This window comes from Echinops telfairi, unplaced genomic scaffold (assembly GCF_000313985.2).
Source record: "Echinops telfairi isolate 266 unplaced genomic scaffold, ASM31398v2 ScPeMD7_7467;HRSCAF=8505_1, whole genome shotgun sequence".
Classification (NCBI taxonomy): Eukaryota; Metazoa; Chordata; class Mammalia; order Afrosoricida; family Tenrecidae; genus Echinops; species Echinops telfairi.
Window position 1 is genome coordinate 30,851,345 of NW_022111368.1, and position 10,520 is coordinate 30,861,864.

At 43.1% G+C, this 10,520-nt stretch overlaps 1 non-coding gene across 1 annotated transcript; it reads left to right on the forward strand.

Annotated features, from left to right (window-relative positions):
• Positions 1-9,940: 9,940 nt before the first annotated feature.
• On the forward strand, positions 9,941-10,083 carry LOC115873245. The gene has a single exon (XR_004048298.1). It is a non-coding gene; the product is annotated as a small nucleolar RNA SNORA48 (small nucleolar RNA).
• Positions 10,084-10,520: the final 437 nt, after the last annotated feature.

Below are 10,520 nucleotides of genomic sequence, written 5' to 3' on the forward strand. Positions count from 1 at the left end.
AAGGAACTATATGTGACCTCCTCCCTGGGGGACGGACAACAGAAAAGTGGGTGAAGGGAGACGTTGGGCAGGGCAATATATGACAAAATAATAATTTATAAATTATCAAGGGCTCATGAAGGAGTGGGGAGCAGGGAGAGAGGGGGAAGATGAGGACCTAATGCCGGAGGCTTAAGTGGAGAGGAAATGTTTTGGGAATGATGAGGGTAACGAATGTACAAATGTGCTTTATACAATTGATGTATGTATGGATTGTGATAAGAGTTGTATGAGCCCCTAATAAAATGATTAAAAAAAAATACGGAGGAGTTTAGCTTACATGATTTCTGAATCCCTTAGAAACTTTAAAAATGATGTCAACACTTAGTTTTTTTCTTCGGCCAGGTCATCACAGCAGTACTGTGGTATGCACAGAGCTCAGGCTTGTTTATTCTCCCTCAGGGCATGGAGGCTGAGAAAGCAGGATCAGGATCTACTCTCACTAGTCAGAGTGGGGCCTTGGACCCTGTGAGCCTCCATGTGAGGAATGCGCTCTCAGGTCTCATCCTGAATGTAGTGGATCATCCTCTGCATTTCAGCGACATCCCCTCGTGCACCTAAAAGTTCGAGACGCACTGGGTCCATCCGTACTCCCTGACTGGCTGTAGGGCTCCTGGATCGAGTCTTGCACTTGTAGCTCGCTCTGACTTTTCTCCCTTTCTTGGGTGAGAACATCACTGAATGCAGTGGTGGGGCTTATTTGTGCATTCAACAAATACTGATTAAGTGTCTCTTCTACGTCAAGAGCTTCTCTAGGTTCTGGGATGACAGAGAAGAACAAGAAAGCAAAGATTGCTGCCCTCATGGGCGAAGTAAAGGAATTACTTGTGGGGTTCTCTTCCTCCTCCTGTCCTGTTTCCTGTTTCAGAGTGACAACAATTGTAGAAGGCAAGACTGAGACCCTCCGTTTCTGGTAGTCTTCATTGGAGGGCCCCCAAATAAAACTTCTAAGCATTGGATGCAGCGTTTCTGAAGTGACAAACTGTCTTGGTCCCATAATTCATTTTCCTGTGCATTTATTTCAGTATAAAAAGCAGCATCCATGGCCTCTACCCACTAGCGGTAATACCTTGTCCCTAGTTGTGGCACATAGACTTTGCCATGTGTCTCCTGGTACAAAATTGCCCCCAGCTGAGAAAACCACTGATAACAGAGGAGCCAGTGTGTGGTCAAGGCCGCTGGGAATCACTTAATGCTGTCTGATGGGGTCAATGGCGCGTAGACAGGGAGGTCAAGGGTAATTCCTTTCTCTTTGCCAACCCTTCCCCATCACACAGAAAAAGACAGTTTTTAGAGTTAAGGAGCATCCATGTTCCTTATCTTGTTTAGAATGGTCTCTTTTGGACACAAAGTGAGCAGCAGAGAAGAAATGCTTTGAACAGTTTCGCAGGGAGCCAAACACCCTCTGAAATAAATCAGATTTAAGAAATAAAAAATCTGGACAATCCATAGTCAAGATTACTTGTGCTTCCTTTCTCCCCCCAACCCCTTTTTTTCAGGTCATAGAGCTGAAATACAGTGGCGGTGCATACAACACTTTGAGTCAACTGGAGACTCCACATAGATTTGCGCTCCTCACTACAGATCCCCAAAGGACTAGATGCACTCTCCTCCTTTGGAGGCAGGGAGGTTTCAATAATAGGCCTAGAAGAGGCCTGCCCACTATTATAATCCAGCAGCTGGCTAAATTTACAGGTGAGAGAGGACACACTTTGAAGTGATTTTAGTGCAAATAAATGCCACCAGGGAGTAAGGAGAGCATTTCTCTTGGACAAGAGCCAAGCTGAGGAGAAGAGTACAAAGCCTCTATGTTCCCACGCTCAGTGTGACTGGAGGGAAACTTAACCTTTCCACAGTTCTGTGTAAATTCCAAACGGCTAGTCTTTCTTGACTCGATTGTAGCTTGACCTCTGTTCCATAGGGACAAGAATTGACTTCCTGAAATCCCTTATCAACCTAAAACTCTGCTCTTCTGACTCCTTTGTTTAACCCCCATGACATATGTTAAAGTGGTGGCCTTCAGCATGCTGCAGGAGTGTAAGGAATCTCTGTATCCCACACAGCGTTTCTCCCGACTGCCAATAGGAAGTGTATTATTGAAAAATGCTGGCAGCTCAGGCATTGTTTGGCTTTCTACCTTGGCAACAACAAGCAGCAAAGTGTACGGAAATTTTCTCCTAAGCTGCTGGCATCTTCTACCCCGGTGAAATGCAAGATGCAGTCTGTGGCGCACTGATGCCGATGATGTAAAAAACTGAGTTGAAGTCATTGCTTTGCTACCATGTCTGCAGGCATCTTTGCCAACTGCAGAGAAGGTAGGGACTCTTCTACTACAATCAAGAATGACCACTTTCAAACTCTATGGGCATTTCAGGTAAGACAGATTAGGAAGAAAGGCCTGATTATCTGCTTTGAACATCAGCTGAGGGAAAACTTTGTGGCTCACAACAGAGCATTGTCTAATTTGCTTGATTTGGGCATGTCATTGATAGGGCCATCCTGTTTGGTGAGAGGGAGGACGAGGCTTGGTGAGGTGGATTCACACAAGAGCTGCCACAGTAGAACTGAACCATGCCGGTGATCGTGAGGATGGCACGGTACGGTACTGGGCAATGCTTCGTCCTTGTACAGAAATAAGCTCCCTGTGAGTAGGAGCTGACCCCATGACAACTAACAAAAGCTATAACACCTGGGGATATGAGAGAACAACGTTAAGTGTGAGTACAGCCTGCAGGTACATCACCATGCACGCTTCTTTGCTGCGTGGAGAGTGAATGGAGAAACATGACAGCATCACATGGGAGCATCTTAGCAAAGCAGTATCATGGCCTACCCATGCCCTACTGTGTCCGAATCTGCCTTCCAACGCCCGGTCATTCATGTACACACGTAAGTGTGAGAAGCAGAACTGCTCCAGATCGCCCATTTTCACCTTTGCCTACACATTAAAATCACCTGGATTTTAAAAATAACTGGATGCCCAGGCTAAATGCTACACAAATGGTTTCTTAACCAGGTAACCTTGTGCCCCTAAGCAAATCTGGAACTATTTGGGGATAGTTTGGGTTGCAATAACTGGGAGTGTGCTACTAGTCTCCAGTGGCTAGAGGTTAAGATACTGCCAAAGAGTGCACAGTGCGCTGGACAGCTTCTCCCAACAAAGACTTGCCTATCCAAAATGGCAATCATGTTACCATAGAGAAACTCTTCTGTAGGCCAAGTAAGTGAGAGACACTGGGGGGTAGTGGGGAAAAAACTACATTCAAAAATATTTCCTATGATATTCCATTATTCAGTAAAGGTTGAGAACCATTGGTAGAAGAATATTTTTGATAGAAAGTGATCAAGATAAGCCTTTGGGAGTTAAGAGACCCAGAAAGTGATTATTTGGTCCAAGAATATGGAGTAGGTTAAACTATGGTGGGTATTCTAGCTATCTAAAATGCTAGGCTTTTGGTTATAAAATAAATAGCACAAACGGGTGGTTTGAAGAATTGTAAATTTATTCTCTCAGAGTTTGTTGCAGTGGTGATTAGGTGATCTGACAAGTAGGTTGGAACCAATAGCAACTCTCTGTACACCCAGAGGAAACACAGCCTGGTCCTGTGCCATCCTCACAATGGCTGTTAGGCTCGAACCCGTTGTTGCAGTCACTGCGTCAAACCTCTCAGTTGTGTGCGGACCCTCTTCTTCCCCAAGTGTGATGTCCTTCTTCAGGGACTGGTCATTCCTGACCATGAGTGTTCAGGACATATGAGATGATGTCTGGCCATCCTCACCTCTAAGGATCATGCTGTACTTTCCAAGACAAAGTTGCTTGTTTTACGAGCAGTCAATTGCACTTTCAATATTCTTTGCCGACACCATAACTCAATGCTTCATTTCTGTCCTGGCTTTTCTTACTTTGGGTCCAGCTTTCACATGCAGACGAGGCAATGGAAAATACCATGGCTTGGGTCATGTGCATATCAGTCTTCAGTGTGACTTATTTGCTCTTTAGCATCTCAAATACTCCCTATGCAGCAGATTTTACCAGTGCTGTGCCTGCCTGCCTTTATTTAAGATGGCTGCTTCCATCAGTGTGCATTGTGGATCCAAGTGAAATGAAGTCCTTGACAACTTCAATCTTTCTTGTCTATCATGACACTGTCTGTTTCTCCGGGTTGTGAGGATATCTTACAATTATTTTGTATTGAGGTTTATTAATAATTCAGATAAATTCCCCTAAATTATCAATCCTTTTAGATAATTGTATATCATAGCCATTTCTCTGAGACAGTTCACATCCCTTTGGGAGAATGAAAAAGGTTACAAATTCAAAGAGAATATAAATGTGCTGTTTACATTTTCTGAGCAGAGAAAAACTTGATTCAGTCCACAAATCTTGGGGCTATTCCCCACCCCTCATTCTTCCTTTGCTCTGTAGGCTCCTATGGGATTTTGATGAATGTATCAGACATTTCTGTGGAAGGCACCAACTCCTTCAGTTCTCGCTTTCCATTGTTAATCTATCTACATCTCTCTCTATAAAACATTGAAAAATATTTTTCCTTATATAGTTTTTATTAAATAAATGCATTCCTACTTAAGCAGTGTCATGGACTAAGAGTAACCTCACCTCCTGCCATCCCCCCAAATATGTCAACTTGGCTGGGTCATGGTCCTCAAAGGACTGCCAGTTCTGCAGTGATGTCATCATCTCCATGATGCAATCTGCTGTGTTGTAAGAGGATTAGGGTGGGGTGCAATGCCCATGCAGGTTCCAGTCCTGGTCTGATATAAGAGGTGTTTCCCTAGAGGGTGGCCTGCATCACATCTCTTACGGGAGATAAAAGGATAGAGAAGTAAACAGAGAAAGAAAGAGACCGATGACCACCAAAAATAGAGTGAGGATCCCGGGGTTGAGGACCTCCTAGACCAAAGGGAAGATTGGTGCCAAGACATGGGGAGACCCCTAGGGACACTGGTACAGATGTTGAAGGGATATTCCCCTGGAACTTAAAGAGAAGGCAGTTTTCCCTAGAGCTGCCACCCAGAATATGGACTGCTGGCTGCCCAAACTGTGAAAGAATAAGTTCCTATTAAAGCCATTCATAACCCTTGGGATTCCTTGCCCCTCAGATCTAAATATGGGTCTGAGTGGCTGAAAAAGACGGAAAAGTAAAACTGAGTGGACTTGGAGTCTTTAATAACTTACAAGTTCATTTCAAACATGGAAAAAACAGCCATTCATGTGACCTTTATGTTATAGCAACAATAGATAACTAAGGCAGAAAATAGTACTACTTTTTAGTCAGGATTATTGGCTAACTCTTTCACAATAATCAGCCAATCCTGCAATTAGTTTATGAACTACGTTTTACCAATCTCTTAAAATTGTCTTTCAGTTTTCTTATCCTACAAACAGGGACCACAGTAATCTGAGAACAAATAGTTCCTACCTATGTAGATGCCTTTTCTTAGGAACAGTTTTGTTATGTGTGTGTTAGTCTGGGTACATTCAGAGAAACAAATCCACAGAAACTCATATATAAGAGAGAGTTTTATGTAAAGGTTAAGTGCGCATCAAGAAAATATCCCAACCCAGTGTTGTCCAAGCCCAGAAGTCCAACATTAACACATCAACCCATATGTCCAACACCAATCCACAAAGTCCTCCTCCATCTCACAAAGCAGATGCAATGATGTCAACTGCGGGAGGAAAGCCGAGTCAGTGAATGTGTAAACATCTAAGCACTGGCAGGGGTTTCCACACGGCTGTTCCAGCACCCAGGGCTGCATCGGGGTAGGTCCATGTGGCTTCTCCTTGGGGATGTCTTGCAGGAAGTGAGCCTTGCCAGCTGAAGCAGGGATCTGCTAAGGCAGCTGCACCCTGGTCCGACCATCACAAAGCTAGAGACCTGAGAACTAGAAAGGTGAGGCTCACTGAGTCATTTATCCCTCCACCCTTTAATTAACCCCACATGTGCTTATTGGCCAGGTTGGCACAATAAACTAACTACCTCATGTGCTATTCACAACTTCATCATCCCCAAAAGAAAATATATCTAAAAAGTTACAGGTTACTTTTAACAGAGGAAAAAAGAAATCACAAAAGATCCACATGTAGACCAGAGTATGGGTGAAAGACAGAAGCATATCATGCAAAACTCAATTGGTAGGATTTTAAAATGATTGCTCTAACTTCCAACTCTAGTTTCTAATTCTCTCACCAGGTAGTTCTAAGACTGAAGACAAGGACTTAACTTTATAGACTAGCCCAATTCCTCTTGAATTTAGAGTAGGATGGGATTGGGGTAGAGTGGAGAGTGTACCTTGGATGTGCCCTGGTAGGTGGAAATGAAACAATTTTTGTGCTTGACTTCTCCCTGAAAGATTGGAGTTGTATGACATCTAGAGACTCCTTGGAAGAAAGTTCTGGCAATCTGCTTCTGAAAAAGCAGCCATTGAATAGGCTATGGAGCACAGTTCTACTCTGACACACATGGGGTGGTCATAATTTCAAGCCAACACAATGGCAATTGTTTTAGATGATGGCCATGATTGGTTAGTGGAAGAATTCTTGCCTGCAGCATGGGAGTCCTGAATTTGATTGCTCCTCCATTCACCTCAAGTCCAGTCATCACCTAGGTACCAGGAGAGGCTTGCATGATGTTTTAGTAATGAACAGGTTTCACTGTAGTTTCCAGACTAAGACTGACTAGGGAGAAAGGACTTGTGATCTACTTTTGAAAATCAGCCAAGAAAATCCTATAAATCACATTGCTTTGATCTGCACAGGATCATGGGAAGGGTCTCGGATGGTGTCACTATGAGTTTGGAGTCCACTGGGAAGCAGATAACAGCACCAATAGGTGAAGCGCCATCCATAGTGACTACAGAAGTGTGTTATGGTAGTTAGGTGCCATCAACTTGAATCTGACCCAAAGTGACCCTATGCCCAACAGAAGAGATGCTAACCAGACCCGGGCCCTCCTATACTTGACCTTATTGTTACAGCCACGGTGTCAGTCCATCTCAGTGAGGGCCTTCTTCTTGTTCACTGTCACTCTACTTTACCAAGTCTGGTGGCCTTCTCCAGGGACTGTCTCCCTTGAAAGCATGCCCCGAGTATGTAAAACAGGTGAAGGCAAAAACGAGGGAGATGCTGTCAGCTACCCAACCATTTGAAAGATGGACTGGCAGATTTGATAAATATATTATGTGTAATGGAGAGTACTTTGAAGGTGATAAGTTATTTTGCAAACAAATTTATAAACATAGCTTTGAAAAAAATACCAGTTTTTTTTGGGGGGTACCCCTCGTACATTTTAATTCTTCATTTGCATTCTGAGAGAGAAGAGAATAAAGATGTTTTCATCAGAGAAGAATGATCGTACTCGTTGTTAGGTGCCATCGAATCAGTTCGGACTCACAGTAACTCAATATACAAGAGAAGGAAACTCGGCTCAGTCCTGTGCCGTCTTCACAACTGTTATGTGTGAGCACATTGCTGCAGCCACTGGATCAATCCATCTTGGTGAAGGGCTTCCCTCCTTTTTTATGACCTTATACTTTACCAAGCATCATATCCTTTTCCAGTATCTCCTGATAACATGTCCCAAATATGGGGGACACAATTTTGGGCATCCTCTAGTCTAAGGAACATTCCCTCCTCTTCTAAGCCAATGTTCTTCTAGCAGCCCATGGTACTTTCAGTAGTCTTCACCCACACCATAATTTAATGCAGCATTTCTTCTCTCTGCATTATTTATTGTTCACTTTTCACATGCATATGAAGCGACTGAAAATGTCATGGTTTAAGTCAAGTACAGCCTAGTCCTCAATGGGATATCCTTATTCTTCAACACTTTAAAAGATCTTGAGCCTCGGATTTGTTGGATGCAATATGTCATTTGATTATGATTCTTAAAATCATGAAGGAGAGCTAATAAGACATACTTATTATTTAGAGATACCTGGAATTCAGGGAGAACCCAAAATTTTTGTAAAATAAATTAGTAAAATGAGAATTCTGGAACTTGTATGGTGGGGAGGAAGTAGTATTGTTGGTTGGAGATTTGTGAATTTTATTTTTCATATGATTTCTTTTGAATCAGAGTCTTACTTGATTATTCTGTGCTTCCAAACTCTTAGTAAGTCATGCCACTTTTCTATAAAGGTCCAGCAGGGAAAGTGTGAAATCTACTATGTGCTAAACAATTTCACCTACATTGTCTTACTTAAGACAGGAGGAACTATGAAATGTTTGCATTTTATAGATGGGAAAATAGATACTAATGAATTTTAATAATTAATCTATGGTCAAAATAATGAACAGTGTAGCTAGAGTGTCAACCCCTTTGCAGTTGATTTACATCCTTTTTGCAACACCCAGTCCATCTTTTCACTTTTATTGCCCATGGATTGCGTGCCTAGGAAGAACACATCTGCCCCAAACTTCCCCCTGTACAGTCATCATGTAAGTGTCCAACCCAAAGCACATCTGGTCTCAAGTCATCACTGCTAAAAAGATCTATTGATTTAATATGTCCAACAACTTTGTTAGATTATATCTCTGGACACGCATACTCAAATATAACATGCGAAATCTATGAGATGTCTAGAGTTTTATCTTCCTGTTTAGGTTGGGCTTCAAAAGAATTACAAAACAAGAAGTTCATAGTCATTTGTCCACCCATTCAGCACAAGGTCACTGGGCTTCTTATGTGGCAAGCACAGTTCTAGGTGCTGAAGATACAGCAGTGAACCAACCAACCAACAAACACCCCTCCCCCCAAACATACACAAAGGTTCTTTTTTCATAGCGCTTACCTTCTAGTGGTAGGGTGCGGTTGGATGTCAGCTAATGAGTAATGTATATGTTGGATGGATTGAGTGTTTTGAAGAAAAATGAAACTGGGAAAGGGTACAGAAAATGAGAGGTGGAATGGATAAATGGTATGTGACCATTGTATATTGGGTGATAACAATTGAAAGAAGTCAGGGAGCGGGGTACATGTATGTATGAGGGCTTCAGGAAGATAGAAGAGCAAGAATGAATGCTTTGGGATAGGAGCATAAATGGTAGGTTCAAGGAGCTCCACAGAGGACAATGGAGTAAACAGAGGGTGGGGTCGTTACATAATCTGGCGTCAATTTGAAAGGATTACAAGTGAAGGGGTGGAGTCTAATCTGTCAATCGGATCATAGCAAATGAGGCTTCTCTGTGGGCATGACCTTCTCCTGAAAATTTTGGGAAATCCTGTATTCCTTCTTGGAGGTGGGAAACACTATCTCTCCCTGGTCACTCCCTGAGACGACGCTCTACTGATAAGACACATGGAACTATACTAGAGCCTCGCAGCCGGAGAAGCCACGTGGAGACCCCTGCCAGGGCTGAGATGCTTACCACACCACACCACTGGATCCAAAGATTTTCTACCCACTGACCTGTGATCATCCTGCATTCTGGGTCATTGCCTGTGTTTCATGCATTTAAAGAGGGCTGTATATACTGGTATTGGACATATGGGCTAATATCGGATTTATGGGCTTGGGCTGGATTGGGTTGGGATGCATTCTTTATATCAAACCCTCTCTTATACACATATGAGTCTCCCTGGATTTGTTTCTCTAGACTACCCAGACTGACCCAGAGTGAGTGAGGGGATGAGAGGCTGGAGCTGGAGGCAGTGGGTTCTAGAGCAGAGGCTACAGTACCTGCGACACCGCTTACTCTCTCATCTTCAGAGACCCAGGCGTACACCTTTAACACACCTTTAACACGCACTCCATTTTTCAGAGGGCATGCTGTGTAGTGCTGAAGCTCACAGTTTATCGTTAAACTCAGATCTTGAATCTTGGTTATAAGTTACCCCACCTTTCCATGCTTGTATCTGCATGTAAAAACTACAGTGATTGACCCCTGGCTACAGGCAGAGACACCTGGTTGGTGGTGGTGCTCTTATATCAGTCAGGGCCAGAGCAGACTGGCAGCCCTTTGCTCATCCTAGCTTGACGCCTAGATTGTGGCCAGAGCTGTGTCATGCCTAGGGCACATAAAATTGTGAAAAACAAAAACAAAGTGATGATGACGGCAACAATGAACATGATAGTGTCCACACTGTAGGGTTATTTTAAGGACCACATGAGGTAGTATGTAGGAGGCCGTTAGAATAGTTCCCAGCACATAGCAAGTGCCATGTAAAAGAGGACTGTTTTTAGCAGAGAAGACACAGATTTTGAGAAGTCAGTCACATTGCCCAGTGTGCTGTTTTTTCCAAAGAGCCTTTCCTCCCAAGTGACAATGTTCGGAGATAATTTTTAATAGAGAAACCCTAGGCATCAAAAGCACCTACCTAGAGGAGAGATTTTTTGACTAGGAAAGACTTCCCAGAATGTCTCAAATAACAGACCATTAGAATTTATTTTTATCTACAGGTAGACTAATTATCTCCTCCATTAGGGTTCTAAGGGGAATCTTGGCATCTTCATTTTCT